At 46.6% G+C, this 11,115-nt stretch overlaps 1 protein-coding gene across 2 annotated transcripts in view; it reads right to left on the minus strand.

Annotated features, from left to right (window-relative positions):
* Positions 1 to 11,086, minus strand: part of pkig (protein kinase (cAMP-dependent, catalytic) inhibitor gamma) — a 19,415-nt gene extending 8,329 nt beyond the window's left edge. For both annotated transcript variants that reach the window (XM_056583484.1, XM_056583418.1), the window contains exon 1: positions 10,928 to 11,086. The gene's annotated coding sequence lies outside the window, so the exon portion shown is untranslated. The remainder of the gene's footprint in view (positions 1 to 10,927) is intronic.
* Positions 11,087 to 11,115: the final 29 nt, after the last annotated feature.

Raw genomic sequence — 11,115 nt, forward strand, 5'->3', positions numbered from 1 at the left:
TAAACCATCTATTCAACCCTCTTATCCACCCTGACTTCAAGAATTACTACTACGACGGAAAATACACAACGCAGAGTCTATACGAACAGTTTAGAAATAAGCTGAAATCTAACAGAAACACTGAATGTCATACTGGCTGGTATTATGAAGCATTGAGCTCACTTAATGTTTTTATTATGAAACACTGAATGTTATACTGGTTGGTATTATGAAACACTGAATGTTATACTGGTCGGTATTATGAAACACTGAGCTCACTGAATGTTATACTGGTTGGTATTATGAAACACTGAGCTCACTGAATGTTATACTGGTCCGTATTATGAAACACTGAGCTCACTGAATGTTATACTGCTCCGTATTATGAAACACTGAGCTCACTGAATGTTATACTGGTTGGTATTATGAAACACTGAATGTTATCCTGGTCGGTATTATGAAACACTGAGCTCACCGCATGTTATACTGGAGTTGTAAAGACACTGGTCTTTCATAATAACACTGCCGTCTATCTTTATAATATCTATATAAACTATCCATCAATATATTCGCTATAGACGCTTTGTTCCGTCAGATCGGCAGGTTGATCCCAGCAGAGGGGGCACCGGCCCCCTAACATCGCAGCGCAGACTCCGACAGCAGGAGTGGACGAGTGACCTAATAATTAAATAAAATAAAAAAACAGCTCTCCTTAATTGCCATTTCTATTTCTGCACTGTGACGAATGGCACCAGTGACATTTGTACTAATTGGCCGTCCTGATTAAGAAAGACTCAACGCAAAGCTGTCCTGGAATCTGCAGCCTCCAAGCCCGCTCTGCCAGCCCTGCATCACTCTAGACCTATCCCCACGGGGACGGCAGGGGGCTGCACTCAAGCACATCCTTTGAGAGCCGAGGCGTGCTTGTGCGCTTGCGAGTGCGAGTGTGTAGAAGGCGTCTCCTGGAAAGTGAGCTCAATTAGCAAGTCATCCCTCCTCTTTCCTGTTGCTGGGCTGTACCTTACCGGGTCATTGATGCTGGCCGCCGCAAAGCACCATCCAGCAGGGGGAGCAGTGCCAGAACACCACAAAACACCACCCAGCGAAGAGAGCACTGCCAGAACACCACAAAACACCACCCAGCGTAGAGAGCACTGCCAGAACACCACAAAACACCCCCAAGCTGAGAGAGCAGTGCCAGAACACCACAAAACACCACCCAGCGGAGAGAGCACTGCCAGAACACCACAAAACACCACCCAGCGGAGAGACGAGAAAGCACTGCCAGAACACCATAAAACACCACCAAGCTGAGAGAGCAGTGCCAGAACACCACAAAACACCACCCAGTGGAGAGAGCACTGCCAGAACACCACAAAACACCATTCAAAAGGGAGAGCAGTGCAGAACACCTAAACACCACCCTGCGGACAAGGAATGAATTGGATTACTTCCTGAATGAGGATCTACATGTTGCTTCTCTTTGTTGACGTAATATGTCCAACGTGCTGACCTGATTCCCATGAAGATCCTGCATTTGGCCGCAATCTAGTCACACAGGAACAAGGGCCAGTGGACGTAGAGTCACACAGGAACAAGGGCTAGTGGGCGTACAGTCACACAGGAACAAGGGCCAGTGGCCGTACAGTCACAGGAACAAGGGCCAGTGGCCGTACAGTCACAGGAACAAGGGCCAGTGGCCGTACAGTCACAGGAACAAGGGCCAGTGGCCGTACAGTCACAGAAACAAGGGCCAGTGGCCGTACAGTCACAGGAACAAGGGCCAGTGGACGTGGTCACAGGAACAAGGGCCAGTGGCCGTACAGTCACAGGAACAAGGGCCAGTGGACGTGGTCACAGGAACAAGGGCCAGTGGGACTTATTTTACCCATGAACACCAAGCCCCACCCATACCATCACAAACCCTCAGCAGCCACCAGGCCATGCAGATGGGCTCCATTTTTTCTTAAAGGAAGTTGCCGTTTCCTCTACTGAGTTCAGACAGCGACAGGACAAGAATGTGCCTCAGTGATGACGGCGTGACCCAGGGCCACTCTGTTCCCACGACGGCTCCCTTACATCCCACTGGCTCTTCGTTGGGGTCCCCTCGGAGGCTCTAGGTGCATTGCTGTAGCTGAACAGAAAGTGCAAAGCGCTATTCACCTGGAGATCCCTACAGCTGTAAAGGCGCAACACAACATGGTGATCACTCTCCAGATTCTACAAAATGTAGAGTGAAATCCTTCAATTTCTCGATAAATCACCATAAGTAGGACATGTCACATCACCGATTCACCCATCATTTTACAGGTGGACTTAAAAAACAGAAGGGCTTTTATAGGTTGACTACGGTGACAAGTAGATCCACTCAGCTCAAAGGATAGCAGTATCACACTGTGTGTGTGTGTGTGTGTGTGTTCGTTTCTTCCGTATGATTTTGAGTCTTTATGGCAAACTGCTTGCTATGTTGAGTTCAGCTGGGAACGCAGGTATTTTAATGATGATCCCCTTTAAACACAATCCACGCTTGTGTGCACAGCCCTGGCTGTGGAAGTCACGTGTCCACTGCATGTAACCAAGTGATGGCTGCTTGCGGTTGATAAGAATATATCTTTATTTTTAACCATGGGGATTTTTCCCTTTTCATACAAAAAGCAGACTATAAACAATGATAGTCATTTCATATGACCGTAAATAAAAGCTGAGGGTGTGTGTGTGTGTGTGTGTGTGTGTGTGTGTGTGTGTGTGTGTGTGTGTGTGTGTGTGTGTGTGTGTGTGTGTGTGTGTGTGTGTGTGTGTGTGTGTGTGTGTGTGTGTGTGTGTGTGTGCGGCCTGCGTGCCAGCTGCAAACACTCCCAGGACAATGGCAGTGGTTCAGAGGGGTAGCTGGCTGCTACCCACCCCAACCATATCAGACTTGGTACATAAGGATGTCATGTCAACGAACGCAACAGCATCAAGTTCACTGTGTGGAGATTCCTATAGTCAGTCCTATTGATCATCTTTCAGAGATTTTGGAATAAGGAGACCATGTTAAAATATCAAACCAGGCATAATGCTAATGAATGGTGTAACCCAACCTAGACAGTTGTACACTCCAGTCGAGTTTATACAAAGCTACTTAAAAGTGAGCCAATGCATACATATAAACATATACAACTCATTGAAATCTGCAATATGTTACTTTTCACTGCAGCCACCAGTACTTAGTTTGTTATTTCAATTTATTTATAATCCTAATAACTAATCCTAAGGACAGTCCCATAGGGGTTCACAGCCCAAACCGTGCCTAGCCCATCGATGAATCCGGGTTGTAGTGATTACTCCTAGACACGCATGACACCATCTTCGTTCTATTACCGTTTTTGACTGACACACACACACACACACAAACACACACATGACACCACACACACACAAACACACACACACACACAGTGTGATTTTGTGCCTCCTGCTGACAAAAGGGTACATTACACTTAATAGCAATTGTTATTGACACTGACGTCATGGAATAAGATATTGACACAATGTTGTACACATGTTAAGGGAGGACTTCTCTATGTTCTTGGCAAATTTAAAGTTCCTGCCACCTTCTGACGACGACTCTCCATGGAAATCGAACATTAGTGCTTAGCTTAGCATTCATTAAAATGTACACTTTGACTTCATTATTTATATCGACACACAATTTGGGTTGGCCTATATGTGGCCCGAGTAGTCACAGTCCTTGACTACTTCAAGTGTAACTGTGATTGAATGTTTAAAAATATGGATTCCCACATGAGTTATTAATTTTTATGTTGTCAAAAATGGTTGCTATAAGCTCAGACAAGTCCATAGATCATCTGTAGAAAAAAAAAGAAGGTAATTCTGAGTCTTGGTCGAATGAGAACATTTTCAAAGTCTTTCAACATGTCAATGTACAGCAAGTTTTATCCTGGTGGACATTATGGGTCCCAATGGCAATGCTGTTTAGTTAGAGGGATACCTAAAGTCTGAGAAATACAAAAATGTTATACTTTTCAGAGGTTGAGATATGGACGCTTCCAATTAAAATGAATACCCAACTGTGACAATAACAATAGGTATCCACAGATACACTGAATATCTAATAAGAGGAATACCCATTGAGGGCTTCAAACTGCTGGGTTCCTGCAGGTCACTTCCTGTTGGCAGCCGATGTACAGCCCTCCGACATATCCCCGATGCTTCTCCACAGACTGACTGATTTATAGGAACTCCTCTGGCCTGAATGAATGGTGGCTGGGCAGGTTTCTTTATTGAGACAGCCTTCAGACTCGCAGCTCCAACTAACAACAACAACAACAACAACAGTGATGGCTGTTGCTGTGAAAACAGAAAGGGACCAAGTTTGGAAAAGTGATAGGAGGCGGGCGGTATTGCGGTGGGAATGAGAGACGCTTGTATCATTATCTCGTATCACAACAGAAGCATGTCAAACAACGTTTTGTTGAAGACGACGAGAGCGGAAAGAGGAGAGAGCTGGAGTGTGGGAGGCGTGCTGGAAGGCGGCTGAGCGCCCCGGGTCACCGCGACCGCAGGCCCGGGCAGGGCTAGGTGAAGAGTGCGCTGCGTGCCGGCCGGACATTTGGAACAAAAAAGAAGCAAATAAATCAATAGAAAAGAGGAGGGAGCATGAGTCAGCCACCCTGATCCCAGCCCATTACGGCTCTTTCGCCAAAGCCTTTTAGGCCTGATTGGGTGTAATAAACTTGAGCATTATCTGCAGAGAGCAAACCCAATGCTGTGCATCCGCCCGGCCGCCCTCCTCAAGTGTTTCCACTTAAGTATTTTATTGTGGGTGGAGGGGGGCAACCCAACCCCCATGGCAACCTCAACAGTTCAGATCCTACCTTAGCCACCCTGTGAGCGTGTTGCAATCTCTTTAACAGGACAGTCTGTGAAGAACGTTACAATCATTTGATTATAATGATGGATTGTACGACAAAAGATGTTATGTACTCACATTAATCTTGCACTTTTAGGGCAATGCACTGCTCTCTTTTAGGGCAATGCATCTTCATTGTTGAATGCACTTAATGTAAGACACTTAGAACAAATGTGTCAGCTAAATAAATTTAAGGTTTTAATCACAGTCATCTCTCAAGCACTGTGGTGAGGGGGTCGTGGGAAATGTCTCCACAGCTTGCCTTAAACACACCTACTAACTAAACATCTTAAGTCTCCACAATGCGTGTTAAACACACATTAATGACCAACTGTACCTACAAAAGTATTGTCTGCTCAATCTACAAGGTTTAACAACTGCTGTTGTTCTTCTTCGGTTTCTCCTCCTCGTCTTTTTTTTGGTGGAGAAACAGCGCCACATATAGGCCTGGAAGATGTACTACACCATTTCTACAGTTGAGCGTTTTTGTAATGAGTTCATCTTTATGGAAAAATTCCTGAAACGCTACCAAGGAAAACGGGGGGGGGGTCGGGGGGGGAATATAGTTTTCGTCCGTGTAGACAGGGCCTTATTAAGTCTCCACAGTAAACACATCAAACTAAAGATCTTAAGTTTCCACAGTGTGTCTTAAACACATATAAATGAAAATCGTAAGTCTCCACAGTGTGTCTTAAATACACCTACTAAAAATCTTAAGTCTCTCTGGAGATAAACCGACAATATTATATTATAAATATTTTTTAATTACGCATTAACAAAGTAGAAAACTCTTGTAGGGAAAGAAAACATACTTCCATCAGGTATAAAAAACAAAGATAAATAATGCATCAGTAATACTGTTCCAGACTAACTTTTTTCACTAGGAGCACTGTGGCCCCTAACTGAAAAGTTTAGGGGCACAACCAGACATTTTAGGGGCGCACATCGTAAATCAACATCCAAAAGTGATTCTCATTTTTTTTCCACTATATTATTGATACATATTTGATAGTAGATGTAGGACTTACAATCTAAATCCTGCATCCCTTAGGGGTTTAACACAGCGAGGGCTGCTGCTCTTCTGTCGCGCTGCCTTCTTTTGTTCATTAAATATCAACGGGCCACTACTCGTACACCTGACCTTCCTGTTACTACATGACCCGGAGGCCGGAGGGAGGGGCCCCAGGGGGCAGGAGGGGAGGGGCCCCGGGGGGCTGGAGGGGAGGGCCCCCGCTCCCTCTGGTCCGGTCGGGACTACATGGCAGCTTGCACCACAGCGCCCCGGGGTACAATATCTCACCCTTGGGACCTGCAAGTTACCGCCGACAACACACCATACTCAGTCCAATCAACGTTGATGTCTTTCCCCCCCCCCTCTTGCTGCGTGAGGGGGCGTTAGAGAGTTGGCGGTATGCTACTCCCATCTAATTGCCGTCCTAATTATCCTGCAACCAACTGATCCCCTGCGCCAGAAGGCCCATCACATCACCCGGCAGAGAGATGAGAAGCCTGACGCAGCCTATTAGCATCAGCTACTGTGGGCCAGCAACTAGAGCACCAATGAATAAAACAAAAGGATCTAAGAGGAAAACATAACACCACCCACATATTGGAAGGCTTTGGATTATCAACTATCCACCAACCTATGCCATATTTGAAAAGTAATTCATATATATCCCTTCATCATCCAAGAATGCTTGCTTAAACCTAAACTGAAACTGCTCCTTGCAGCAGCAAATGTCCTGCTCTAAATGCATTGGGTCTGTGGGGAGAACAGGGAGTAGATCTCAACCTGCTCCACCTAACCTGTTTGGGCTCAAAAAAATCATGGCTGCTTTGCAGATTTAAGACTACAACCAACAGAGAGAATGAGCAGGAGAAAGAAAAGCCCATGAGAGCATCGAATAGTATCCAGGCGATACTTCACCACCACAATGTGCACAATACCAGACAGACAGGGCCCGACAGCACTCCACCTCAGTGCACATGACCAAACGTCTCCCTCTCTTCCCTTATATGGCCCCTCAGGCTCTGGTACGCTGGGGGTGCAGCTGGCCAGCCGTGAGAGAGAACCAGCCTACACGCTGCCACCTGACCCGTCTGTCCGTCACTAAACCCTTTTATGTAGACAGACATTTCCAGGGCGAAACGGCCACATGAAATGATAGCTTCCGAGCGGAAGAGAAAGGGTAACACAATCACAGTTGTTATTCCAGTGCTGGGATGCTTGTTAAAATGATGAACCTAAAATGTTTAAAAGAACAATGCGTTTGATATATTAATTGTTATCTTTGTTAGACTCTCTGTGTCGGATCCAATTACTTTGCAACGTCTACGCATATCCACACCCAATGTCCTGGTGAAGCTTATGCATCAAGACGGATACATGTCTTCCCAACATACAGAAGTGAAACACAACATTGCTGTCTCACATGACCCGTGTTTGCGTGTCAAGACACAGAGAGCTGAGTAACTAATCGCAGAGAAATGACCAACAAACACTGTAGCAGAGACAGTCCTATTCTCTGTTGCTCCAACCACAATGCTGCTGAATAAGGAAGTGAAACTAAATAGAAACTCAGGATGCTTTTTTGGCTACACACCAGGAAACAAGATGGGGACCTCACTGTATCCGCTTGTCCTAATCATTGTCCCCCCCATGATTTTTGGCTGGAGGTGATGGGTGTGTGCCACGGAGCCAGTGCACCACACACAGGGCGAGGGGAAAGCAGGTGCCTGGACTGAACCTGACCACAGCCACACCACCGCCTCCGCCGCCTGTCCGGGAGGCGAAATGCATCATGTGTTGGCATCAAAATAGCATTGGCTTGTTTGTACGATCATTGTCTGGAATCCAATCGAGTCAATGGTGCCTCAACAAAAAAAGGCTTGAGAAACAACACTCACATCACAACTAATCTCTTCTAGCAGGCCGCACGATACCTCCACGTCTCAATGAAAGTTTGGCACGGCCACGCCTCATCAACCCAGAGTAGAGCGTTCCCTCACAAACTAGGCCCTCTCCCACGCCTCAAGGTCCACTGGTCTGTGAGCTGCTAAATAAATGACACCCCCACACAGGAAATGATGCATCACCATTTCTCCTTCCAAGACGGTAAATCCAAGCCCTCTCCTGTCTCAGAGCTGCAGCCCTCTCCGTTTCTCCACCGGCCGGCTGCCCACACATCAAACAGGCCCAACAGGAAGCACGAGCTTTGTGTGCCTGTGTTGTATGTTCCCTATCATTTCCCAGGCTCCCTTCACAATGGAGGCCGGGCTGAAAAAGTAGGGAGGACAAGAGGGAGCAGAAGGAGGGGGGAGAGAGGAAGAAAAGAGTGAGAGAGAGGGGGGTGGCGGAAGAAAAGGGGACAGGCCAAGAAACAGAAGAGCAGGAATGCTCCCGCTTTATTATGCGAGCTAAACAGAGCCATATCTATTCTAGTCCCTAGTTTGTTCATTGATTCCCTCTAGGCGATGGCAGGAGTATCTAGGCCTGTATGCTCTCATAGAGCTATCTCAGCGCTGTGGAGTCAACACACTGGCACTCACACACAAGTTGGCCAACTTCCGTCTCCTCCATTACCATTAGGGCTGTGTGTGAAGTAACTCCAGTGCCTGAAACGCTGCATCACGTTCTTCTCCCACACGGTCAGGGGGACGTGGGTGTCATTTGCTGGCGTGACGGCGGGTGAGCGGGGGAGGAAGGGCGAGTGTTCACACAATACCCCACCCAGTTAGTCAACGTGGAGCAACATTATCCCAGTCACATAAAGTGCAAATACTTGAAGAAGGCGAGTGACAGGGAGAGAATAATAGCGCTGGATCTCAGTATTCAACAGTTGACCGAACCAGGCTACAGAGTTGTGCTGAGAGGCCTGAGTGTTGGGCTGTTTTTCATGTACACAACGTGGTGTTGCCCACGGTGCGAGGCTGAAGGCCCTTATGGGACAAGAACATCCAATCCCACACTGAAGATGGAACCCACCCCGGATAAGAGAAAAGTATATACAAAATAAAAGAGATGAAAAAAAATGACTTTTTAGGGCAGGCTCTTGGAACAGAAGACCAAATCTGAATGAGATGTGAAACAGAAAGTGAACCAATTATTTGGGTATAATTCCATCTCCTATATTAAACCAACAATGACCTCAATCAGCGAGAAAACATTCTCAGCACAATGGGAAAAATGTTTCACACTAAAGTAATGATCCTAAAAACGATATTAAAATCTGCTGACCAAAGAGGAAAGAGCTGCTTAGCAAATGGACAACACCGCCGTGACACCAGAGCCCTCATGGAGCCACGTCATCCAGAGCAATGATAAGGGGTTCCAAGGATAATCCTGTTAATGTTGACTGGGCTGCCCATCAGCCCATATGACCAAACACCAAATCCATCTGATGGAGGACCTAGGAGGAGGAGGGAGGAGGAGAATAATGGTGCAGCAGTGACTCTTGTTAATGTCAGACCACAGATTACCAGGAACTGTGACCGCGTGTCCTCGTAACTGCCATCATCAGTGCATGTCTGAGTGGAGCATCAGACTCAGTGATGGATGTAGAACACGATGATTGAGCTTTGGCGCAATCAGCAGCTGGACATGTACGGCCTCTCTCTGCCTGTCTGCAGTGGTAGAGGGTGGTAGCTGGTACAGTCACGGCAAGAGGTAACCGTGATATTATGAATTAAAAGACAATGCTACATGGATTGGTTACACCCTTATCACAAGAAGACCAACGATATTAAATCATACCATCCACGTCATGGTGGCTCCTAAGAGGAGACTCAGGCTTTAGTTCTCTTCAGAGAATAAACATTGCCTACATGACTTAAGTGCATGAATAAGTCTGTTTCAGTCCTATAGTTTACCAGAAGGTATTTTTGTTTGAGCATCAGCCCCAGAGGGAAACACATGTAGAACGTGTACATGGTTATAGCCATGTATAGAAATGGTAAATAACCATTTCCATGATACAATGCGTTTAGTAGACTGGTTCTTCTGACAAACTCAGAAACATAAATATTATAAAGTACTGATTGGACATTTATCATGGAAATGGCATAGTGTCATAAAAGTCTAAAAGGATACTGGGAGGGCCCAGTATCCTTTTTGAATTGTAAAAGTAGGGTACTCTTCCAGCATGCAGGGCTCCTTGTAATTAAAAGCTTCTCAGCCAAGAGTAGTTTTTTTTCTGAAAGGTCGAACCAACAATAACCCTTCTGTATCGACCAGGAGGAATAGATGGATTGCAATTAACAGAATGGTTTCCAGATGGGAAGAACATATATTTTGTGTGAGAAAGACACACTTTGAGTACATCGTCTTCGTCTGCGTGTGTCTGTCTCTGTCTATCTAGGTCTATGTGTGTGTGTGGAAATACTTGAGATGGGCTTGTGTAATACAATCAGCAGACCAAAACATAAGGGGTACAGAACACAAAGGAGTGCAGGCAATTGTTAGCCCATATTCACCCCAATCATATTTTACAGTGGTGGGAGAGATGTGTGCCTATCAGAGAGCCCCGTCCACAAGAACCATGATGAATGCATCAAAACAAGGGATCCAAGAAGAGCCTGTATGAGATTACCATGGCGTGGGAAGTTACCATCTCTTCTAGATCACGACGGCGTGGAGATGCAAACAAACGGTACCTTTTATTTCACTCATCATTGTGGGCTTGTAATAAATGCAGCTGTGACGTTTTAATGCCATCGTGTTTCCCTCTAATGTGGGATGACCGAGTTGTGACTACGGAGGTCCCGGAGACGGACCAGGAGACAGACCAAGAGGCGGACCCAGACCGGGGGACGGACTCGGAGACTGTCCCGGAGTCGGTCACCGAGACTGACCCAGAGACAGTCCCGGAGACGTAACGGGAGACGGACCCAGACCCGGACCCGGAGACGTTCCCAGACCCGGAGAGTCCCGGAGACGGACCCGATCCCAGAGGCTGCGTGTTGTAGCATTCTACCTGAACCAACACAGCTAGTGTATTGTCCTCCATAAAACACATGTAACAAAAGATGGACACTCACCTTAATTCGGAAGGATCTTGTTATCCACCTGTTACAATGTCCAAATGGCATTAATGGCTCCCTTTGTTTTCCAGATCCCCCGCTAACGAGACACAAGACTGCTCCACCAGGAGGACTTCAGCTCCACCAGCAGGTCTTCAGCCCGCTGAAGGCTCCCCGCCGAGCTCAGCAGAGGTGACGTCTTCAAA

This window comes from Gadus chalcogrammus, chromosome 1 (genome assembly GCF_026213295.1).
Source record: "Gadus chalcogrammus isolate NIFS_2021 chromosome 1, NIFS_Gcha_1.0, whole genome shotgun sequence".
Classification (NCBI taxonomy): Eukaryota; Metazoa; Chordata; class Actinopteri; order Gadiformes; family Gadidae; genus Gadus; species Gadus chalcogrammus.